At 38.2% G+C, this 24,785-nt stretch overlaps 1 non-coding gene across 1 annotated transcript; it reads right to left on the bottom strand.

Annotated features, from left to right (window-relative positions):
• Positions 1-3,451: 3,451 nt before the first annotated feature.
• LOC112788446 (small nucleolar RNA R71) lies at positions 3,452-3,559 on the bottom strand. The gene has a single exon (XR_003195808.1). It is a non-coding gene; the product is annotated as a small nucleolar RNA R71 (small nucleolar RNA).
• Positions 3,560-24,785: the final 21,226 nt, after the last annotated feature.

The following is a 24,785-nucleotide window of genomic DNA, read 5'->3' as shown; positions in this document are numbered from 1 at the left end:
GGGGCTGGCCATTCGGCCATGCCTGAACCTTTCACTTATGTATTTTTCAATGGTAGAGTTTCTACACTCCATAGATTAAGGTGTGGAGCTCTGCTGTTCCTCATGATTTAATGCAAAGTACTAATGTTTTTCTATTCAATTCAACTTATTCCGCTTCTAAGATATCCATTCATTCCCAAAAACAGGATGAATGTGATGATTATGTGATGCTCATCATCATTCTCACTTATGAACGCGTGCGTGACAAACACTTCCGTTCTACATGCAAACAAGCTAGAATGAATATCTCCTAGATATCTAATACAAGGGACCGCGTCCGAGTTATTAGTATCTTCGTGGTATAAGTTAGAACCCATGGATGGCCATTCCTGAGATCCGGAAAGTCTAAACCTTGTCTGTGGTATTCCGAGTAGGATCTGGGAAGGGATGGCTATGACGAACTTCAAACTCGCGAGTGCTGGGCGTAGTGACAGACGCAAAAGGATAGTAAATCCTATTCCAGTATGATCGAGAACCTCCAGATGATTTGCCATGCCGTGACAGAGCATTTGGACCATTTTCACAGAGAGGATGGGATGTAGCCATTGACAACGGTGATGCCCTTACAGAAATCTTGCCATGGAAAGGAGTAAGACTGAATGGATGAAGACAGCGGGAAAGCAGAGATTCAGAGGAACGAAAGCATCTCTATACGCTTATCTGAAATTCTCACCAATGATATGCATAAGTATTTTTATCTTTACTTTCTGTTTATTTATTATTATTATTCGAAAATACTATAACCATTTGATATCCGCCTGACTGAGATTTACAAGGTGACCATAGCTTGCTTCATACCAACAATCTCCGTGGGATCGACCCTTACTCACGTAAGGTTTTATTACTTGGACGACCCAGTGCACTTGCTGGTTAGTTGTGCGATGTTGTGAAGTTATGTTTGGACCATGGTATTGTGCACTAGTTTGTTGGCGCCATTACCAGGGAGAGAACGAACAACAAATTTTACAACCTCAGGGATCACAATTTCTGCATACCAAGTTTTTGGCGCCGTTGCCGGGGATTGTTCTAGTTTGGACAACCGACGGTTCATCCTGTTGCTCAGATTAGGTAATTTTCTTCTTGTTTTGATTTCAAAAAAAATTTTCAAAAATATTTTTTTCTTTTTCGTTTTTCCTAATTAATATTCGAAAAAAAATAATAATATAATTTTTTTCTAAGTAATGTTCTTCAGAATTTTTAAGAATGAATTCTAGTGTTTCATGAAGCATGTTGAAGCCTGACTGGCTGTAAAGCCATGTCTAAAATCCATTTGGACTGGGGCTTCCAACCCAACATTATCAAGAGCAAGCTAGTTGTTGCTAATCCACCTGCTGCTGTTCCTGATCCACCTGATTTACATGCTAAAGCTTGACTGGCTATTAAGCCATGTCTAACCCTCAGATTGGAGCTTTAGACTAAGAGTGCAAGATTCCTGGAATTCATATTAAAAAATTTTGAAATCCTTATTTTTCTTTTTCAAATAATTTTTGAAAAATCCAAAAAAATCAGAAAATCATAAAAAACCAAAAATATTTTGTGCTTCTTGTTTGAGTCTTGAGCCAAATTTTAAGTTTGGTATCAATTGCATACTCATCTTGCATTTTTTCAAAAATTGCATTCATGCATTGCATTCATCATGATCTTCAAGTTGTTCTTGATAAACCTTCTTGATTGATCTTCATATTTTCTTGTTTTGTGTCTGTTCTTGTTTTTTATATGCATTCTTGCATTCATAGTGTCCATACATGAAAAATTTTTAAGTTTGGTGTCTTGCATGTTTTCTTTTCTTGAAAATTTTTCAAAATTGTGTTCTTGATGTTCATCATGATCTTCAAAGTATTCTTGGTGTTCATCTTGACATTCATAGCATTCTTGCATGCATTCATTGTTTTGATCCAAAATTTTCATGCATTGCATCATTTTCATGTTTTTCTCTTTCATCATTAAAAATTCAAAAATAAAAAAAAAATATCTTTCCTTTTTTCACTCATAAATTTCGAAAATTTGAGTTGACTTTTTCAAAACTTTTTAAAATTTAGTTGTTTTTTATGAGTCAAATCAAATTTTCAATTTGAAAATCCTATCTTTTTCAAAAACCTTTTTCAAAAATCAAATCTTTTTCATTTTTCTTATTTTCGAAAATTATAAAAATATTTTTCAAAAATATTTTTCTTAATTTTATATCATATTTTCGAAAATCACATCATCAATTAATGTTTTGATTCAAAAATTTCGAGTTTGTTACTTACTTGTTAAGAAAGATTCAAACTTTAAATTCTAGAATCATATCTTGTGATTTCTTGTGAGTCAAGTCATTAATTATGATTTTAAAATTCAAATCTTTTTCAAAACTAATTCTAATCATATCTTCCTATCATATCTTTTTAAAAAAATCTTATCTTTTTCAAAAATTTGATTTTCAAATATCTTTTCTAACTTTTCAAAATTAATTTTCAAATCTTTTTCAACTAACTAATTGACTTTTTGTTTGTTTCTTATCTTTTTCAAAACTACCTAACTAACTCTCTCTCTCTAATTTTCGAAAATCTTTTCCCTTTTTTTAAAAATTCTTTTTAATTAATTAATTGTTTCAATTTTTAATTTTAATTTTAATTTCATTCTTAATTTTCGAAAATTACTAACCTTTTTCAAAAATTATTTTCGAAAACTTCTCTCTCTCATCTTCTTCTATTTATTTATTTATTTACTAACACTTCTCTTCATCTCAAATTACCGCTCCTATCCTCACCCTTGTGTTTGGATTATCCATTCTTCTTCACTCTTATCCCCTTTCTTCTTCTACTAACAACAAGGGAACCTCTATACTGTGGTAAAAAGGATCCCTATTATTATTATTTTTCTGTTCCCTCTTTTTCATATGAGCAGGAGCAAGGACAAGAACATTCTTGTTGAAGCGGACCCTGAACCTGAAAGGACTCTAAAGAGGAAACTAAGAGAAGCTAAAATACAACAATCCAGAGATAACCTTACAGAAATTTTCGAACGGGAAGAAGAGATGGCAGCCGAAAATAATAATAATACAAGGAGGATGCTTGGTGACTTTACTGCACCTAATTCTAATTTACATGGAAGAAGCATCTCAATTCCTACCATTGGAGCAAACAACTTTGAGCTTAAACCTCAATTAGTTTCTCTGATGCAACAAAACTGCAAGTTTCATGGACTTCCATCTGAAGATCCTTTTCAGTTCTTAACTGAATTCTTGCAGATCTGTGATACTGTTAAGACTAATGGAGTAGATCCTGAAGTCTACAGGCTCATGCCTTTCCCTTTTGCTGTAAGAGACAGAGCTAGAATATGGTTGGACTCTCAACCTAAGGATAGCCTGAACTCTTGGGATAAGCTGGTCAAGGCTTTCTTAGCCAAGTTCTTTCCTCCTCAAAAGCTGAGCAAGCTTAGAGTGGATGTTCAAACCTTCAGACAGAAAGAAGGTGAATCCCTCTATGAAGCTTGGGAGAGATACAAGGAACTGACCAAAAAGTGTCCTTCTGACATGCTTTCAGAATGGACCATCCTGGATATATTCTATGATGGTCTGTCTGAATTAGCTAAGATGTCATTGGATACTTCTGCAGGTGGATCCATTCACCTAAAGAAAATACCTGCAGAAGCTCAAGAACTCATTGACATGGTTGCTAATAACCAGTTCATGTACACTTCTGAGAGGAATCCTCTGAGTAATGGGACGCCTCAGAAGAAGGAATTTCTTGAAATTGATACTCTGAATGCCATATTGGCCCAGAATAAAATATTGACTCAGCAAGTCAATATGATTTCTCAAAGTCTCAATGGAATACAAGCTGCATCCAACAGTACTCAAGAGGCATCTTCTGAAGAAGAAGCTTATGATCCTGAGAACCCTGCAATAGCAGAGGTGAATTACATGGGTGAACCATATGGAAACACCTATAACCCCTCATGGAAAAATCACCCAAATCACTCATGGAAGGATCAACAAAAGCCTCAACAAGGCTTTAATAACGGTGGAAGAAACAGGTTTAGCAATAGCAAGCCTTTTCCATCATCCACTCAGCAACAGACAGAGAATTCTGAACAAAATACCTCTAATTTAGCAAACTTAGTCTCTGATCTGTCCAAGGCCACTGTAAGTTTCATGAATAAAACAAGGTCCTCAATTAGAAATTTAGAGGCACAAGTGGGCCAGCTGAGTAAGAAGATCACTAAAACTCCTCCTAGTTCTCTCCCAAGTAATACAGAAGAAAATCCAAAAGGAGAGTGCAAGGCCATTGAATTGAATATCATGGCCGAACCCACAAGAGAGGAGCAGGACATGAATCCCAAGGAGGAAGACCTCCTGGGACGTCTAGTGATCAATAAGGAGTTTCCCTTTGAGGAACCAAAGAAATCTGAGACTCATCTAGAGACCATAGAGATTTCATTGAACTTCTTTATGCCCTTCATGAGCTCTGATGAGTATTCTTCTTCTGAAGGGAATGAGGATGTTACTGAAGAGCAAGTTGCCAAGTTCCTTGGTGCAATCATGAAGTTGAATGCCAATTTATTTGGTAAAGAGACTTGGGGAGATGAACCTCCCCTGTTCACCAATGAACTAAATGCATTGGATCAACTGAGATTGCCTCAGAAGAAACAGGATCCTGGAAAGTTCCTAATACCTTGTACCATATGCACCATGACCTTTGAGAAGGCTCTATGTGACCTGGGGTCAGGAATAAACCTCATCCCACTCTCTGTAATGGAGAAACTGGGAATCTTTAAAGTACAAGCTGCCAGAATATCATTAGAGATGGCAGACAATTCCAGAAAATAGGCTTATGGACAAGTAGAAGACATGTTAGTAAAGGTTGAAGGCCTTTAAATCCCTGCTGATTTCATAATCCTAGATACTGGGAAGGATGAGGAAGAATCCATCATCCTTGGAAGACCCTTCCTAGCCACAGCAAGAGCTGTGATTGATGTTAACAGAGGTGAACTAGTCCTTCAATTGAATGAGGACTCCGTTGAGTTTAAAACTCAAGGACATCCTTCTGTAAACATGGAAAAGAGGCACAGTAAGCTTCTCTCAAAACAGAGTCAACCAGGGCCCCCACAGTCAAACTCTAAGTTTGGTGTTGGGAGGCCACAACCAAACTCTAAGTTTGGTGTTGAACTCCCATATCCAAACTCTAAGTTTGGTGTTGGGGAGTCTCAACAATGCTCTGAACATCTGTGAGGCTCCATGAGAGCCCACTGTCAAGCTATTGACATTAAAGAAGCGCTTGTTGGGAGGCAACCCAATTTTTATTTAATTATATTTTTATTGGTTATATGTCTTCATAGGTTCATGATCATATGGAGTCACAAAAACAACTGAAAAAATTGAAGAAAAATAAAAAAATAGCATTAAAAACAGCACACCCTGGAGGAGGAGTTCACTGGCGTTCAAACGCCAGTAAGGAGCATCTGGCTGGCATTCAACGCCAGAACAGAGCATGGAGCTGGCGCTGAACGCCAGAAACAAGCATGAAGCTGGCGTTCAACGCCAGAAATATGCTGCATCTGGGCGTTGAACGCCCAGAACAAGCATCAGTTCGGCGTTTAAACGCCAGAATTGCATGCAAAGGCATTTTACATGCCTAATTGGTGCAGGGATGTAAATCCTTGACACCTCAAGATCTGTGAACCTCACAGGATCATCTCAGGATCTGTGGATCCCACAGGATCCCCACCTTCCCTCCTCATAATCCTAGTTTCTTCCACATCTTCTTCTTCATATATTCTTTCTTCTCCTGCTCGGGGGCGAGCAACATTCTAAGTTTGGTGTGGTAAAAGCATTGCTTTTTTTGCTTTTCCATAACCATTGATGGCACCTAATGCCAGAGAAACCTCAAAAAAAAAAAAAGAGAGAGAGAAGAGAAAAGGGAAGACAAAAGCTTCCACCTCCAAGTCATGGGAGATGGAGAGATTCATGTAAAAGATCTATAGCTCGGTGGTAGAACATTTGACTGCAAATCAAGAGTTCCCTGAGATACCTCAGGGGATACATTTTCCCCCACATAATTATTGGGAGCAGCTAAGGATAGGAGCACCAAAATCACTAGGGATCAAGCAACAAAGACAAGGAAGAGACATAGAAGAGCTCAAGAACATCATTGGTTCCTCAAGAAGGAAACGCCACCATCACTAAGGTGGACTCATTCCTTGTTCTTAAACTTTCTGTTTTTTGTTTTCTTATGTTAAATGTCTATGCCTTAAAGTAGTGAATATGAATCCATCACCTCTCTTAAATGAAAAATGTTTTAATTACAAAAGAACAAGAAGTACATGAGTTTTGAATTTATCCTTGAACTTAGTTTAATTATTTTGATGTGGAGACAATGCTTCTTGTTTTCTGAATGAATGCCTGAACAGTGCATATGCCTTTTGAAGTTGTTGTTCACGAATGTTAAATATGTTGGCTCTTGAAAGAATGATGAAAAGGAGACATGTTATTTGATAATCTGAAAAATCATAAAAATGATTCTTGAAGCAAGAAAAAGCAGTGAATACAAAATCTTGCAGAAAAAAGAAATAGAAAAAAATAATAGCGAAAAAAAAAAGGAGAAAAAGCAAGCAGAAAAAAGCCAAAAGCTCTTAAAACCAAAAGGCAAGAGCAAAAAGACAATAGCCCTTAAAACCAAAAGGCAAGGGTAAATAAAAGGATCCCAAGGCTTTGAGCATCAGTGGATAGGAGGGCCTAAAGGAATAAAATCCTGGCCTAAGCGGCTAAACCCAGCTGTCCCTAACCATGTGCTTGTGGCGTGAAGGTGTCAAGTGAAAACTTGAGACTGAGCGGTTAAAGGCAAGGTCCAAAGCAAAAAAAGAGTGTGCTTAAGAACCCTGGATACCTCTAATTGCGGACTTTAGCAAAGCTGAGTCACAATCTGAAAAGGTTCACCCAATTATGTGTCTGTGGCATTTATGTATCCGGTGGTAATACTGGAAAACAAAGTGCTTAGGGCCATGGCCAAGACTCATAAAGTAGCTGTGTTCAAGAATCAACATACTGAACTAGGAGAATCAATAACACTATCTGAACTCTGAGTTCCTATAGATGCCAATCATTCTGAACTTCAATGGATAAAGTGAGATGCCAAAACTATTCAAGAGGCAAAAAGCTACAAGTTCCGCTCATCTGATTGGAGCTATGTTTCATTGATAGTTTGGAATTTATAGTATATTCTCTTCTTTTTATCCTATTTGATTTTTAGTTGCTTGGGGACAAGCAACAATTTAAGTTTGGTGTTGTGATGAGCGGAAAATTTATACGCTTTTTGGCATTGTTTTTAATTTATTTTTAGTAGGATCTAGTTACTTTTAGGGATGTTTTTATTAGTTTTTATGTTAAATTCACATTTCTGAACTTTACTATAAGTTTGTGTGTTTTTTCTATGATTTCAGGTATTTTCTGGCTGAAATTGAGGGACTTGAGCAAAAATCAGATTCAGAGGTAGAAGAAGGACTGCTGATGCTGTTGGATTCTGACCTCCCTGCACTCAAAGTGGATTTTCTGGAGTTATAGAACTCAAAATGGTGCGCTTCTAATTGTGTTAGAAAGTAGACATCTAGGGCTTTCCAGAAATATATAATAGTCCATACTTTGGCCGAGTTTAGACGACACAAAAGGGCGTTGAACACCAGTTCTACGCTGCAATCTGGAGTTAAACGCCAGAAACACGTCACAAACCAGAGTTGAACGCCAGAAACACGTTACAAATTGGCGTTCAACTCCAAGAATGACCACTCCACGTGTAAACTTCAAGCTCAGCCCAAACACACACCAAGTGGGCCCCGAAAGTAGATTTATACATCAATTACTTACTTCTGTAAACCCTAGTAACTAGTTTAGTATAAATAGGACTTTTTACTATTGTATTTACATCTTGGGACGTCTAGTTCTTAGATCATGGGGGCTGGCCATTCGGCAAATGTCTGAACCTTTCACTTATGTATTTTTCAACGGTAGAGTTTCTACACTCCATAGATTAAGGTGTGGAGCTCTGCTGTTCCTCATGATTTAATGCAAAGTACTACTGTTTTTCTATTCAATTCAACTTATTCCGCTTCTAAGATATCCATCCGTTCCAAAAAACATGATGAATTTCATGATTATGTGACGCTCATCATCATTCTCACTTATGAACACGTGCCTGACAAACACTTCCGTTCTACATGCAAACAAGCTAGAATGAATATCTCCTAGATATCTAATACAGGGGACCGAGTCCGAGTTATTAGTATCTTCGTGGTATAAGTTAGAACCCATGGATGGCCATTCCTGAGATCTGAAAAGTTTAAACCTTGTCTGTGGTATTCCGAGTAGGATCTGGGAAGGGATGGCTGTGACGAACTTCAAACTCGCGAGTGTTGGGCGTAGTGACAGACGCAAAAGGATAGTAAATCCTATTCCAGTATGATCGAGAACCTCCAGATGATTAGCCATACCATGTGATGACATGTCACCATGTCATATTTTTCTATGCTTTTTCATACAAGAAATTGATGATTTGTGCTTAAATATTGCATTCTTTGGTGCTTAAATGGTATATTTATTTGATCTTTTGATTTGATAAACTTTGTAGGAAATAAGAAGAAAAAGAAGCAAAAAGAGCGCAAAATAAGCTAAAAAGAAGAAAAGAGGAATTTTGGGCACACTTTAAAGTTGGAGCACACTTTGGAGGCTTAGGCCACGCTTTTAAAAGCATGGCCCATGACCAAATCAAGGAAGAGAAGTGTGGCCCAAAGGAAGAAAAGCGTAGCTCAAAACAAGGAGCAAGAGCACAAAGCTCTTGCCGAGAGCTTTAGAGCTCTTGTGGAGAGCTTTACTTCAAATAATCAAAAGCCAAGCTCTTGCCAAGAGCTTAAAAGCTCTTGCGCAAGAGCTTTTTTGGGCTTCTTCAAGGAAAAATCAAGGAAAATGAGCTTGGAAACAAAAATTTTGGCTAAGTTAAACTTGGGCGCTCACAGCATGACCATGCCTCCTTCAAAGGGATATAACTTAAGCTACAAAAGTCCGATTGATGTGTTTCCAGTTGCGTTGGAAAGCTGACATTTAGAGCTTTCCAACGATATATGGCAATCCATATTTGGCATGAAATTGAGGCACGAGTGAAAGTCATCTTTAAGGACCAAAAACAAGCAAAAATGAATCAAAGTGGCTTCACCAGGATTCGAAGAGGGAGACCAAGGGAAGCAAGGAAGTAGTGCTCTCCTCATGAAAATATAAGAAAAAGGCTCACAAAATGCTTCCATCATGGTTCGAACTTGGAGTTTCTTTCCAAAACAAAGGGGTGCTTCTAATAGAGCTCTTACGGAGAGCTTTAAAGCTCTTGGGGAGAGCTTTGCCCTGGGAGTGTGACCCATGATCCAAAAATCAAATTAATTCAATTCTTCACCAAATTAAAGAGCCAACATCCGGATCCACTACTCTTCAAATAAAAAGCAAGCAAGGCCCATTAACTCAAAGGCACAAGAACAAGTTAGTTTAGGAATTTATTTTTAATTGTAATTTGTTTAGAATTTCATTTTTCATTTTTATTTTCATTTTGTGAAAAGCCTATAAAAAGGCATCTGCTTCAATTCACTAGGGGAGCTCAATTGTATGGAGGCTAGCTCCAATAGGGAGTTTTGCACTATTTAGTTTTCATTTTGCTCTCTCTCTTTAGTTTTCCATTCTGTTTTAAATTTTGGATCAAGAATTGAAGGAATTCTGTTTCACTTGATCTAAAATCTCTTGTTCCTCTTTTGCATAAAATCTGATTTTCCTTGATTGCTTTCATCTTTCTTTTCTTCTGCAATTTACTTTTATATTTTCATTTTGCAATTGCTCTTGTTGGATCAAGGAAGGATTTGAGATCTAGACTTGTTATCTAGTCTCTTCCACTCCTGAGATCTTGAACCACTTTTAAATTGCTGCAAATTAAGCATTGCTTTTCTGTCTTTAAAATTTTTCAAGCAATTTTCCTTTTCTGTTTAGATCTGTTGCATGATTTTGCATCTTTTACTTCTCTGTTTGATTGCTATTTACACTTTCCTGTTGAATTTTAATTTCCAGCACCCACTCCCCTTTATATTTCATGCAATTTACATTTCTTGTCGTTTAAGATTCTTGCAATTAACATTTCTTGTAATTTAAGATTCTTGCAATTTACATTTCTTGCTCTTTAAGTTTCTGTCCAAATTACTTTCTGCACTTTAATTCCTCTTGTCATTTACATTCTGTTGTTCCAATTGTCACTCAAATCACTCAATGCTAGCTTGACTAAACTAATCACCCACTAAAGTTGCTTGATCCATCAATCCCTGTGGGATCGACCTCACTCTAAGTGAGTTTTACTACTTGATGCGACCCGATACACTTGCCGGTTAGTTTTTGGTGTTTTGGAAATTTGTTTTTCCACAAAAAAATATCCATCAAGTTTTTGGCGCCGTTACCGGGGATTGATTTAGATCAACAATGATTAAGTGGGTGAGAAGTCTAGATCAAGCAGTTTCTTTATTTTTGTTTTCTGTTTTAAATTGAAACCAAGGTGTTTGAGTTTTTGCCTCACTAAGAAATTCTCATATCTGATATGAGTAATTTCAATTTTCCTTGGTGTTGTGTTTTCCAAAATTTAAATGGAGTTCAACTCATCTTATGATCAAAGAAATTTTATGGGATATTACCCACCATCACCAATCTCTAATGGTGGCTGGGAATATCACCAAGAAAATACAAAGTCTGAGCACTCCAATCCATGGAGATTTGTTTCAGAAACACAAGATGAGCAAGAGAATCATATGGGATATCTTCCTCCACCACAAAATAATGCAAGCTGTTATTCTAATGGTGGCTGGGAGGAGCAAAACCAGAAAACATTTGAGAGCCCATATTCCACTTATCAAGAGCCATCCTCACTTGAACGTGCCTTCAATTCACTTATGCAAAACTGTCCAACCTCACCTTCCAGTTTTTCATCTAAAAATTCTTCATCACTTGACTATGCCTCAACACAAAAACCATCCCAAGACTCACAACCAACACAAAATTCCACAGGCCAAAGATTTTCAATGTTTGAGTCCAGATTCAACAGACTTGTGGAGAAACAACAACAATTCTGGAGAGAACTAGAAATCATTTTTCAGGAGACGAATGAGCAATTGGAGGACACAGAGAAACACTTAGCACTACGAAGCAAGGAAAATGAAGACCAATTGATGGATGTGAAGGATAAAGTAGAAGAGCAAGATGAGGAGGCTACTGCATCAAGTGAACTTTCAATGAAGAATGAGGTGGTTGAAAATGAAACTGCACTTGAGGTGATAGAGGAACATGAAACCTCCCTCCCAAAGGAATTAATGGAAAATCATAAAGAAGAAATGGAGGAAGATACTCAAGAGAATTCACACTAAAGTGAAGTAGAGAAGTGCACAGAGGAAGAGCTTAGGGAACCACCAATACAAGAGACTCATGATGAAAAGAAAACTCTAATAATCACACAGCAACCAAGTCTTGAATCCAAAGAAGTGAAGGCAACTAACAAGAATACCAATTTTGTCCCTAATCCAGCAAGCAAGATCAATCAAGCCATTTTCAAAAGGAAGCTTGCTGAGGAAAGGCCAAGACAAGGGACACTAGCTGAATCTTTCCCTCCTTTGAGGTCATTCCTCTTAACAAACTGGAAGAAGAGGAAGAAAGTGAAGAACAACATGTCAAGCTAATGACACTAAAAGAGCACTTGTTGGGAGGTAACCCAACCGTAGGTAACATTTCTTCTCTGCTTTGTTTTCTTTCTTTGCTTTGTTTAAATTCAATAAATTGGCATATGGTTACATTCTAAGTTTGGTGTTGCCTTGCAACAAATTGTTTTCAATCTTTTTGGATGATTGCATCGAATCAAAAATGAAAGTGACACACCAAGATTCTAAGTTTGGTGTGCCACTTATTTTCTATGCAATTCATTCAAGAAACACTACTTGTCTGCATAATCATAATGCCTCTGCAGTTTTATTTTTCTCTTTTAATTTGACACTTTTTCATTCTACTTTCTTTAGTCATTTTTTTTTTGTTTTTAAATACTTTCATTTTAGTTTGCTTATTCACTGTGTTTGTTAATACATCACCAAGAGAGCTTTATTCATGATAAATTCTTGACTTGGTGATTGTACTTAACAAATAACAGTTTTATTTGCTTAGTTTTAATTCAAATAAATTGACATATGATTGCATTCTAAGTTTGGTGTTGCTATGCAACAAAATTTGATTCCAATTCTTACAAGATACTTGCATTAATTTCAAGTGAAAGTGTCACACTAAGTTTGGTGTGCCACTTATATCTTTATGCAATGTATCATGCACACCTTCTTATGTTTGTAATAAAAATGTCTCTGTCTCTTGTGCCTTTATTATTATCTTTAATTTTGCTTGCTTGAAACACATGTACTACTAACATTTCATTGTGTAAGACATTGATGATCCATCTTAGCCCCATAGCCATTGTTCTAATTGTTGCTTGAGAATGAACAAGCATTATAAGTTTGGCAAGGAAAAGAGGAAAAATAGAGGAAAAAGGACAACAAGAATGAAGATGGACTATAAGGTTGTAGAGTTCCTTTTCTTCTCATTTGTTTCCAGCACTTTATTTTGCATGATTGTCTTTATATTCTCTGTATGCATGTGTGGTATGAATAAGCATAGCTTGAATATTGATTTGTAACATGTTGCCATGCCATTATGACTACCAACTTGAGTTTTGTAAAGCTTAAAGCAGTAAAGCATCATGATCATAAACAAACAAGGCATTAAAGAAGAACTTAGCATGTACATACAAGTATTGGAAAGCTAGTATGATCAATTGTTGCTCAATTGCATTGAATTTTATTTAATTGAAGTTTTTATCTAGTACATTTTATGAAATCTTTTGAAAATCATGAAAACCTTGAAGAAGCAAATACAAATTAAGGCAAAAAAAAAAGAAAAAGGGAAAGAATGAGAAAGCTGAAGGCTCTGAGTACCAATGACAATATGTTAAGTACTTGCGGTGTTTATGTATCAAGCCAAATGCTTGAAAACAAAACACTTAGAAGTCAAGGCTAGGCTCAAGTGCAAAAGCACTCCCTCAAAGCTCAAGGTTCTGAGCATCAATGATTAGAGAGTCAAGAAAAGAAAAGAAAAATGAGCTTAATGAAGTCCTCTAATTCAAATGCTTGTGGTGCTTATGTATCAAGTGGTAATACTTGAAAACAAAGCATTTAGAATCGTAGCTTTGTTATTAACTCATGGGGCAAAGCACCCAAAAGGAGATGCTAATAAGAAAATCAAAAGCTTGTTTCAAGGGAAAATTATAAGGAAAAAGATTTCATAAATTGAGCTAGATAGAAGCATCAATCATTTATATTTCTTTTGTGATTATAGCATGCATAAGAAACTAGCCTACCATTAACATTAACTTGCTATTCTTCCTACCTTGGATTGTCAATCTTAAATTGCATGATTCTTTTCTTTCTTGGGGACAAACAAGGTTTAAGTTTGGTGTTGTGATGACATGTCACCATGTCATGTTTTTCTATGCTTTTTCATACAAGAAATTGATGATTTGTGCTTAAATATTGCATTCTTTGGTGCTTAAATGGTATATTTCTTTGATCTTTTGATTTGATAAACTTTGTAGGAAATAAGAAGAAAAAGAAGCAAAAAGAGCACAAAATAAGCTAAAAAGAAAAAAAGAGGAATTTTGGGCACACTTTGAAGTTGGAGTACACTTTGGAGGCTTAGGCCACGCTTTTAAAAGCATGGCCCATGACCAAATCAAGGAAGAGAAGTGTGGCCCAAAGGAAGAAAAGCGTAGCTCAAAACAAGGAGCAAGAGCACAAAGCTCTTGCCGAGAGCTTTAGAGCTCTTGTGGAGAGCTTTACTTCAAATAATCAAAAGCCAAGCTCTCGGCAAAAAGTCCGATTGACCATGCCTCCTTCAAAGGGCTATAACTTGAGCTACAAAAGTCCGATTGATGTGCTTCCAGTTGCGTTGGAAAGCTAACATTTAGAGCTTTCCAACGATATATGGCAATTTATATTTGGCATGAAATTGTGGCACGAGTGAAAGGCATCTTTAAGGACAAAAAACAAGCAAAAATGAATCAAAGTGGCTTCACCAGGATTCGAAGAGGGAGACCAAGGGAAGCAAGGAAGTAGCGCTCTCATGAAAATATAAGAAAAAGGCTCACAAAATGCTTCCATCATGGTTCGAACTTGGAGTTTCTCTCCAAAACAAAGGCGTGCTTCTAATAGAGCTCTTACCGAGAGCATTAAAGCTCTTGGGGAGAGCTTTGCCCTGGGAGTGTGACCCGTGGTCCAAAAATCAAATTAATTCAATTCTTCATCAAATTAAAGAGCCAACATCCGGATCCACTACTCTTCAAATAAAAAGCAAGCAAGGCCCATTAACTCAAAGGCACAAGAACAAGTTAGCTTAGGAATTTATTTTTAATTGTAATTTGTTTAGAATTTCATTTTTCATTTTTATTATCATTTTGTGAAAAGCCTATAAAAAGGCATCTGCTTCAATTCACTAGGGGAGCTCAATTGTATGGAGGCTAGCTCCAATAGGGAGTTTTGCACTCTTTAGTTTTCATTTTGCTCTCTCTCTTTAGTTTTCCATTCTGTTTTAAATTTTGGATCAAGAATTGAAGGAATTCTGTTTCACTTGATCTAAAATCTCTTGTTCCTCTTCTGCGTAAAATCTGATTTTCCTTGATTGCTTTCATCTTTCTTTTCTTCTGCAATTTACTTTTATATTTTCATTTTGCAATTGCTCTTGTTGGATCAAGGAAGGATTTGAGATCTAGACTTGTTATCTAGTCTCTTCCACTCCTGAGATCTTGAACCACTTTTAAATTGCTGCAAATTAAGCATTACTTTTCTGTCTTTAAAATTTTTCAAGCAATTTCCCTTTTCTGTTTAGATCTGTTGCTTGATTTTGCATCTTTTACTTCTCTGTTTGATTGCTATTTACACTTTCCTGTTGAATTTTAATTTCCAGCACCCACCCCCCTTTATATTTCATGCAATTTACATTTCTTGTCATTTAAGATTCTTGCAATTTACATTTCTTACGATTTAAGATTCTTGCAATTTACATTTCTTGCTCTATAAGTTTCTGTCCAAATTACTTTCTGCACTTTAATTCCTCTTGTCATTTACTTTCTGTTGTTCCAATTGTCACTCAAATCACTCAATGCTAGCTTGACTAAACTAATCACCCACTAAAGTTGCTTGATCCATCAATCCCTGTGGGATCGACCTCACTCTATGTGAGTTTCACTACTTGATGCGACCCGGTACACTTACCGGTTAGTTTTTGGTGTTTTGGAAATTCGTTTTTCCACAAAAAAATATCCATCACCGTGACAGAGCATTTGGATCATTTTCACAGAGAGGATGGGACGTAGCCATTGACAATGGTGATGCCCTTATAGAAAGCTTGTCATGGAAAGGAGTATGACTGATTGGATGAAGACAGCGGGAAAGCAGAGATTCAGAAGAATGAAAGCATCTCTATACACTTATCTGAAATTCTCACCAATGATATGCATAAGTATTTTTATCTTTACTTTCTGTTTATTTATTATTATTATTCGAAAATACTATAACCATTTGATATCCGCCTGACTGAGATTTACAAGGTGACCATAGCTAGCTTCATACCAACAATCTCCATGGGATCGACCCTTACTCACGTAAGGTTTTATTACTTGGACGACCCAGTGCACTTGCTGGTTAGTTGTGCGAAGTTGTGAAGTTATGTTTGGACCATGGTATTGTGCACTAGTTTGTTGGCGCCATTACCAGGGAGATAACGAACAACAAATTTTACAACCTCAGGGATCACAATTTCTGCATACCAGGCACCCCAACACTTTATCCTTTTTGATTTAGTTACTTTTCTTAGAAGTAGTTTAAAAATTTTGTTGCATTAGGTAGTTTAATTTTCAGTCTCCCATTTATCTTGCATTACCATATCAGGATTAGTTTAAAATTGATTAGAAAGTTGATTTTAGCTTTGGTAGCTAGATTTCTTTACATTTTTTCCCGGAATTGCAACTTGATGAAGGCATATATCATGATGAGTGAATGGGCTGAGGACTAGCTAAATTGCTAAGTTTGGTGTGGCCTCTCACCAACTTAATCTAGGCATACAAACAATTTATATCTTGATTTAAAGAATAAGCCCAAGGATTAAGTTTGGTGTAGCCACCACCAAGAATCATCTAGTAGCCCAAGTCACCCAATTTCAAAGCACTTAATGCTTTGGGTAAGAACATGAATGTGGTTTAATGAGTTCAGAGGAATTGGAATCAAAAGAAAATGATAAGATTGATGTTATTCCACTCTTATGAACACATTAAATACACAATGATGAAACCAATTTATTAAGATGCCAAAGAATTAAGTTTGGTGTCCCAAGGGACACCCATCAGTTGCAAATCCAATTCACTCTTGATGAGAAGAAATGTGAAGGGGTTCTTTTGTCATTACTAATGGGTTCAGTTTCATTTTAGGAGAGAAGATGGGGCCCACATGGTAATCTACTCACAAAGCAATGAAGTCAAAGTGTACTTACACTTTGGAACTCAACACACACAGAAGACACATTGAGAAAAGAGTTGGCGCCTTTTCCCACGCTAGGCGCCACTCCTCAAGTGGGAAAACATTTAACTCTTTTTAATTCCCACCCTTCCCACCACAACATTCACCCATTATAAAAGCCTCACTTCACCATCTCCTATTCCACTTTAACAAACCCAATCACACACGACGAGCATACACCCCTCACCTTCCTTTCTCTGTTCATCTTTTACCTTCTCTTTCTTTACTTTCTTTTTTTCTTTTTTTTTCTTGATTGGGACAATCAAGTCCTAATTTTGGTGTTGGAGCAAAACCTTGTTTTGCTTGCTCTTTCTTGCAACCTCCATTTCACTCTCAAACACACTCTCTCAACCTCATGGCACCACCAAAAAGCTCAGCCTCAAAGAAAAGAAAAATCAAGGAACCAACATCTGGATCCTCAAGTTTCTTTAATGACTTCAAGTTCCTCTCCGCATTCAACCAAAATCAATTCTATGGTTGGGTGAGTGAGAGGGAGATCATTCCAGAAGTTGGGTTCCGATTAGGGAGGAACGAGCACATTGAAATCAACATTGAGATCAACAATAGAGATTGGTCACTTCTATGCAACCCACCAAGGAAAGTGGTGGAGAGCTTCGTGAGGGAATTTTATGCCAACGCAGTGCCTCAACCAGGGCAAGACTATGGCCACATTAGCTATGTAAGGGGAAGTCCGTTGACTATAGTCCCTCTAGCATAGAAAGAATGCTAATGGTGAAGAGGACAAGCTCCACTCGGAGCTATGAAGAAAGAATGAAGCAGCAAGACCCTGGGTTTGCTGAGATCCTGAATGAGATTTGTATGATGCATGTTCGTTGGATCAATGATAAGGATGAGATACCAAATCAATCGAGGAGAAGAGATTTGAGCCCCCAAGCTAGAGGGTGGCTAGAATTTATGAGGAGGTCCCTAATCCCCACATCCAACACTTCAGAGGTGACCAAGGAGAGAGCTGTACTCATCTACAGCATCATGAAAGGAGAGAACATCAACGTGGGGGAGATGATTGCCAACAACATCAACAAAGTGCTGAAAAGCACCAATGACAACACAAGGTTGGCATTCCCCAACATTATACAAAGGCTATGTGATGAGGCTGGAGTTGAAAAGATCATTGATGAAGTGCTTGTGAAGCAAGACAAGTTCATAACTGCCAAAAAGATGACCAAGGTGGTAGCTGTGCACCCACTCAACAGGGCCAGAGAACGAAGAGCTCATGCCCATGAACCACCACAACAACAAGAAGAAGAGGAGGCAGAAAGAGCAACCTCAATTCCTGGCACTTCAACCACTACAATACCAATATCAGTAATTTCCAGAGGGATTCAACTGGGAGCAATTGCAAGGAGATGTACATCAAATGAAGGGAGATCTACACCACTTGAGGAAAGATGTCAATCAACTCAAGGAAAATCAACAACAACAATGGAGCTAAGTCAACCAAAACATTCAACAACTCCAAGGGAATTGGGAGCATATGAGGTAGGAGCAACAAGAACAATTTGACTGGGGAGAAGTGCGAAGTGCACTGGACAAAATAGCAGAGCAAGGCAAATGGCAACGTAACAGAGGAACTTGGCCAAATTCAGACATCTCTATGATGCCAGGACCATATCCAGGAGGCAGTATAACATCAATACACTAGCGAAGCTGAATCACTTGTGTAACAACGTGGCCGCTCTAAACCCAGGATACCCAACCTTCATGCAAGGAATGGAAGAGCTAAGTGCAAGACAAGAGGAAATCCTAGCCAAACATAAAGAAGATGAAAGGAATTATATGAGAAGGGTAGGATTTTGGAAGCCCAAGGACACCAAAGCACAAGAAGGTTCCTCCAAGCCAGATGAAGGTGGCTCCTCCCCCTCCAAGAAGAAGGACAAAGGGAAGGGGCCAATGAACTAAAGATGAAGCTGCTCAAGGTTGTTGAGTCCCATGGTTGACACTTTCTAATTCTGAAATCTTGTTTAAGTTTTTGCTTTATTTACTTTTTAAATAAATAGTCATGCTAGGAAAGTTTATGCTTTATGCTTAGTTTTAATTCTTGTTTGAAATCTTTATGAGTTTTTTTTTTTTCAAGAAAGAAAATGCCATGTATTTTAAGTCTTCATTTCAACATAAATAAAAGTAGAGTTTGTCCCCTAAGAGTCACTATGAGTTGTGCAAAAATAATGAGAGAGACCAAGGACAAGAGAGATTATCAAACAAACTAAGAAATAAGTAACCAAGTGTAAGACCTTGGATGAACTAAAAAGAAAATGAGTCATGGAAGAGCAACTAGTCCTAGAAGGTACAACAAGGGGAAGGTTAAGGGGTGTTCCTTGAATATCCATAGAACCAAGAGGTAGTAAGCAATAAAGACCCAAGGCTCTGAGCATCAACTACTAGGATAGAAAAAGAAACATTAAAAAGCTCAAAAAGGAATTAAAGATCTTAGTAGATACTTGTGGTGAAGATGTGTCAAGAAGAGACTTGGGCAAGTAAATTCTTAGGGGTGTCTCAACACCTAGTAGCCTAAAACCAACTAGTTTGGGAGTGCTAATTGAAAGCCTAATTAAAGGGTTGTCTTGAGACAAAACACTTAGAGTCGTGGTCAAGAAAGCAAAACAACCCTTACTACTTCAAGGTGACAATCAATAGAAAGGACCCCTAAAGCCTATACCTAAAAGAACCCTCAAGGAACCAAGAGCTTTTCATGACATTAAAACATTCATACATGTGTTGAATACTTAGTCTTACTCTTAGTTGTATTACAATCACTCAAAGCCAAGGCCTCAAGTTATAAAGGTTTACTCACATTGATTTGCTTGGGACAAGCAAAACTTAAGTTTGGTGTTGTGATGACTTGCATCATCTACCCTTCTTTCTTGCATAAAGAAGACCATAAAAGAGCATAAATCTCGTTTGATCAGTACAATTCATGCATTATTTGATGAATATTATGGTACACTACTTTGAGATGAGTTGTGCTGAATTTCAGGTGAGAAAAGCATCAAAAATTGGGTAGAAGACAAACAAGAAGCTGGGCGTGTGAAACTGGTATGCCACCTGAAGCAAACGCCACAAAAATGCACTGGCGTGGCACGCCAGTACTAAAGTCCAGAGAAGAAGTCCAAGCATGCATGTGGGCATGTCACGCCAGAGACTGGGCGTGGCATGCTAATACAAAATTCCAGAGAGCCAAATGGAGGAGACAAAAGGGGCGTGGCATGCTTGGCTCATCAACTACTATGGGCGTGCCACTTGAGCAAAGGGGCATGGCACGCCAACTCACCATTCCAAGAAGAACCTTCACTATGGCGTGCCACTTGGTGTCGAAGACGTGGCATGCCAGCCTCAGGAAGTCACTTGGGCGTGCCACTTGAGAACCCAGGCGTGGCACGCCAAGCTTGGAGAGTTCACAAATCCATGAGCGTGCCACTTTAGTAGCATGGCGTGGCACGCTGGTACAACAATCCAGAGAAGGGGCAGGAGGCAATTGAAGACAGGGCGTGCCACTTGGTATCGAAGGCGTGGCACGCCATTCACCATTCTTCATTTAGGTGTGCCACTTGAGCAACCAGGCGTGGCATGCCAGTGTCATTCAAAGAGAATATTGGGGTGTGCCACTTGAGTTTGTGGCATGGCACGCCAAACAGAGGAACTATTCACTCACAAAAGGGGTGTGGCACTTTAGACCCTGGGCGTGCCACGCTAGTTCAACTTTTCAGAGAAGCCTAGCCAAGCATAAAGCAAGGGCGTGGCACGCCAGATGGTGCACGAAATTGTGATTCCTGGTAATGGCTCCAAAAACTTGGTGCTCTAATCTTAGTTCATAATTTGTCACAACTTCGATACAACTAACCAGCAAGTGCACTGGGTCGTCCAAGTAATAAAACCTTACGTGAGTAAGGGTCGATCCCACGGAGATTGTTGGTATGAAGCAAGCTATGGTCATCTTGTAAATCTCAGTCAAGCGGATATCAAATGGTTATGGAGTTTTCGAATAATAATAATAAATAAACAGAAAATAAAGATAGGAATACTTATGCAAATCATTGGTGAGAATTTCAGATAAGCGTATAGAGATGCTTTCGTTCCTCTGAACCTCTGCTTTCCTGCTGTCTTCATCCAATCATTCCTACTCCTTTCCATGGCAAGCTTTATATAGGCCATCACCGTTGTCAATGGCTACATCCCTTCCTCTCTGTGAAAAAGGTCCAAATGCTCTGTCACGGCACAGCTAATCATCTGGAGGTTCTCGATCATACTGGAATAGGGTTCACCCTCCTTTTGCGTCTGTCACTACGCCCAGCACTCGCGAGTTTGAAGTTCGTCACAGCCATCCCTTCCCATATCCTACTCGGAATACCACAGACAAGGTTTAGACTTTTCAGATCTCAGGAATGGCCATCCATGGGTTCTAACTTATACCACGAAGATTCTAATATCTCGGACTCGGTCCTCTGTATTAGATATCTAAGAGATACTCATTCTAGCTTGTTTGCAGGTAGAACGGAAGTATTTGTCAGGCACGCGTTCATCAGTGAGAATGATGATGAGTGTCACATAATCATCACATTCATTATGTTCTTGGGTGCAAATGGATATCTTAGAAGCAGCATAAGTTGAATTGAATAGAAAAACAGTAGTACTTTGCATTAAATCATGAGGAACAGCAGAGCTCCACCCCTTAATCTATGGAGTGTAGAAACTCTACCGTGTAAAATACATAAGTAATGAAGGTCTAGGCATGGCCGAATGGCCAGCCCCCAAACGTGATCAATAGATCAAAAGATAATCAACAGATATCTCTAAATACAATAGTAAAAAGTCCTATTTATACTAAACTAGCTACTAGGGTTTACAGAAGTAGGTAATTGATGCATAAATCCACTTTCGGGGCCCACTTGGCATGTGCTTGGGCTGAGCTTGAAGTTTACACGTGCAGAGGCTTCTTTTGGAGTTGAACGCCAGGTTGTAACATGTTTTTGGCGTTCAACTCTAGTTTGTGACGTGTTTCTGGCGTTTAACTCCAGACTGCAGTGTAGAACTGGCGTTCAATGCCCTTTTGCGTCGTCTACACTTGGGCAAAGTATGAACTATTATATATTGCTGGAAAGCCCTGGATGTCTACTTTCCAACGCCGTTAAGAGCGTGCCATTTGGAGTTCTATAACTCTAGAAAATCTACTTTGAGTGCAGGGAGGTCAGAATCCAACAGCATCAGCAGTCCTTCTTCAACCTCTGAATCTGATTTTTGCTCAAGTCCCTTAATTTCAGCCAGAAAATACCTGAAATCACAGAAAAACACACAAACTCATAGTAAAGTCTAGAAATGTGAATTTAACATAAAAAATAATAAAAACATCCCTAAAAGTAACTAGATCCTACTAAAAACATACTAAAAATAATGCCAAAAAGCGTATAAATTATCCGCTCATCACCAGACCTTGGGCGTGGCATGCTAGTACAAGTTTCCAGAGGCAAATAGAAGTGAGAAAGGCAAAGGGCGTGCCCCATGAGTTCGAATCCGTGGCTCGCCAACATAAGAAATCCACTATGGCGTGCCATTTGACTTCGAAGGCGTGGCACGCCAAGGTTGTTAGAGGGACAAGCGTGCCAATTGAAGGATCGGGCATGGCACGCCAAGCTGGAAATGAAGGACACGTGACATGCTAGAAAAGCGCCAGCCACACGCCAGCTGAGAAGTCATGCTTATTGAGTGTTTTCTTTTCCCTCCAAAATGTAATTTTTATTTTTCACTTTTGTAATTCTTTTATTTTACTAGGAGTAGTATAAATACCCCCAAGGAGTACTGAAGAAAAGGGGGGTTAAGCAGTTAGTTTTAGATCCACTTTTACACTTCACTTTTGAGTACTTTTTGAGCTATGAGTAGCTAACTTCCCTTTCATTGAGAGAGGGAGCTTTATTGTACTTGATGGATTGATAATAGTGAAATCCTTCTTCTCTTCATCTTCTCTTTGATTTACTAGAAGGAATTTCGTTCTTAATGCTTAGTGTTCAATTATCTTGGGAAAGAGATTGAATGCAATTGGGTTTCATGGGAACCTTGGGAAAGGAAACATGAAACCATGCTTGAAATCCCTTCTCACACTAGAGTAGAATCTGGGTTTGGGTGTTTGGATACGTGTAATATAATCCTCCCTCTACCTGGACCTATAATGGTGTGTGGTATAATCAGGGACCAAGCCTATCTCTCTTCATTAGAAATTAGACCAGGGAATTGGCTATTGATCAAGATCTGAGAGAATGAGTCACCAAGGGGTTGGGGCTCAATCAATCACGATTGCCAAGAGGTCAATGAGTTGCATGATTGAAGAGGATATAAGCTAGATTTGATCCAAAGAGATAACATCTCCCAATCTCAAGAAATTTCCCCATTCTTATCTATCTATTTCTTTACAGCTTATTTTTACATTCAGCGATTCCCCATTCCCATTTACATTCAAGTCATTTATGATTCTGCCCTTTACTTTCTGCCATTTATATTTCTGCACTTTATTGCTTTTCTTTATATTCTAGTCATTTACATTTATGTCATTTACAATTCTGTAATCTACAATCCTATTGATCCGCTTGACTAATTCATCAATTGATTAAAACTACTCGAATTTGCTAATCTCTGTGGATACAATCCCACTCCACTGTGGGTTATTACTTGACGATAATTTTGGTGCACTTGCCAAAAAGACTAATTCACCAATTTTGAATGGGCTGTGAATTCCAGTCATCAGCAACCCAATCTCTCTAAGCTCGAACAATTGCCTAATTCCTTGATTTAATTGCTCATGGGAAGAGATGAAGTTTGATCACTGATTATACCACATGCATTCCCAAACCAAAGTATTGGTAGGATTATATGTCACTCTATCCAAACCCCAATTTGGTCCAGCATGAGAATGCAATTCTAGCATGATCTCCTCATTCCTCTTCCAAGGTTCCGAGGAGATCCAATTATGGAGAGCTTCTCTTCCAAGATAGCTAACCAATTGGATGAAGAACTAAAGCTTTCTAGTAAAATCAAGAGAAAAGAAAGAGGAAGAATAATGAAAACTATAATTGATCCATCAAATTACAACAGAGCTCCCTAACCCAATGAAAAGGGGTTTAGTTGTTCATAGCTCTAGAAATGGAAAATGGTAAAGAAAAGTACATTCTCAAATTAAACTAGAAGTTACAGAGAAAGTAAAATATACAGAGTATAGTTCTCAAGTTCTAGCTCTCCTTTTCAATTCAAAACTCTCCCTATATATACTACTCTTCAGATCTTCTAGTTAGCTCTTCAAGTCTTGGATATGGGCCTTTGATCTTTAGTTGAAGCAGTTGCAGTCTCTAGTGGGCTCAGCTTTGCTTGCAAAGAAAGTGTGAGTTAGGCATGATGGAAAGTTAGTTAGGACGTTAGTGGCGTTAACGTTAAGTGTAAATTTTGGTTCGAGAGCGTTAGTGATGATAACTTTGTCACTAACATTCCAAACTAAGTGATCCACGTTAACTTCAACGTTAGTGGTACTAACGTTACCACTAACGTTGCCTGTTAGCCCTTTGCAAATATTGTTGGCACTCACTTTTACCAATAACGTTGTTTCTAATCCCTTTCCTCCACGTTAATGGTCCACATTAGTGTAACTAACATGGCCCTTAACGTGGGCATGCCCAAGCTTCGAAAGCGTTAGTGACACTCACCTTTGTCACTAACGTTTCAAAGTTCCCCTCTTTCCCACGTTAGTTCTCCATGTTAGTGTAACTAACGTGCCCACTAACGTGGATATGATAGCCATCTCCAACATTAGTGACAAAAGTGAGTGTCACTAACGTTAGCCTATAATTTATTGCTCCACGTTACCCTTCCCGTTAGTGGTCTTAACGTGACCACTAATGTAGGCAATACAAGCTTGGCCTAGCGTTAGTGACAAAGGTGAGTGTCACTAATGCTTGCGACCTCTTCTTTACCTCACGTTAGAGTCCACGTTAATTGGATTAACATGGCTCTTAACGTGACTTAGTATGGCGTTAGTGGTGTTAACTTTCACCACTAATGTTGGAGCTCCCCCTTTCTTCCACATTAGTTCCCACGTTAGTGTAACTAAT

Source organism: Arachis hypogaea, chromosome 20 (genome assembly GCF_003086295.3).
Source record: "Arachis hypogaea cultivar Tifrunner chromosome 20, arahy.Tifrunner.gnm2.J5K5, whole genome shotgun sequence".
Classification (NCBI taxonomy): domain Eukaryota; kingdom Viridiplantae; phylum Streptophyta; class Magnoliopsida; order Fabales; family Fabaceae; genus Arachis; species Arachis hypogaea.
Note: the sequence above shows the minus strand (reverse complement) of the source record. Positions and strands in the feature narration are given on the sequence as shown.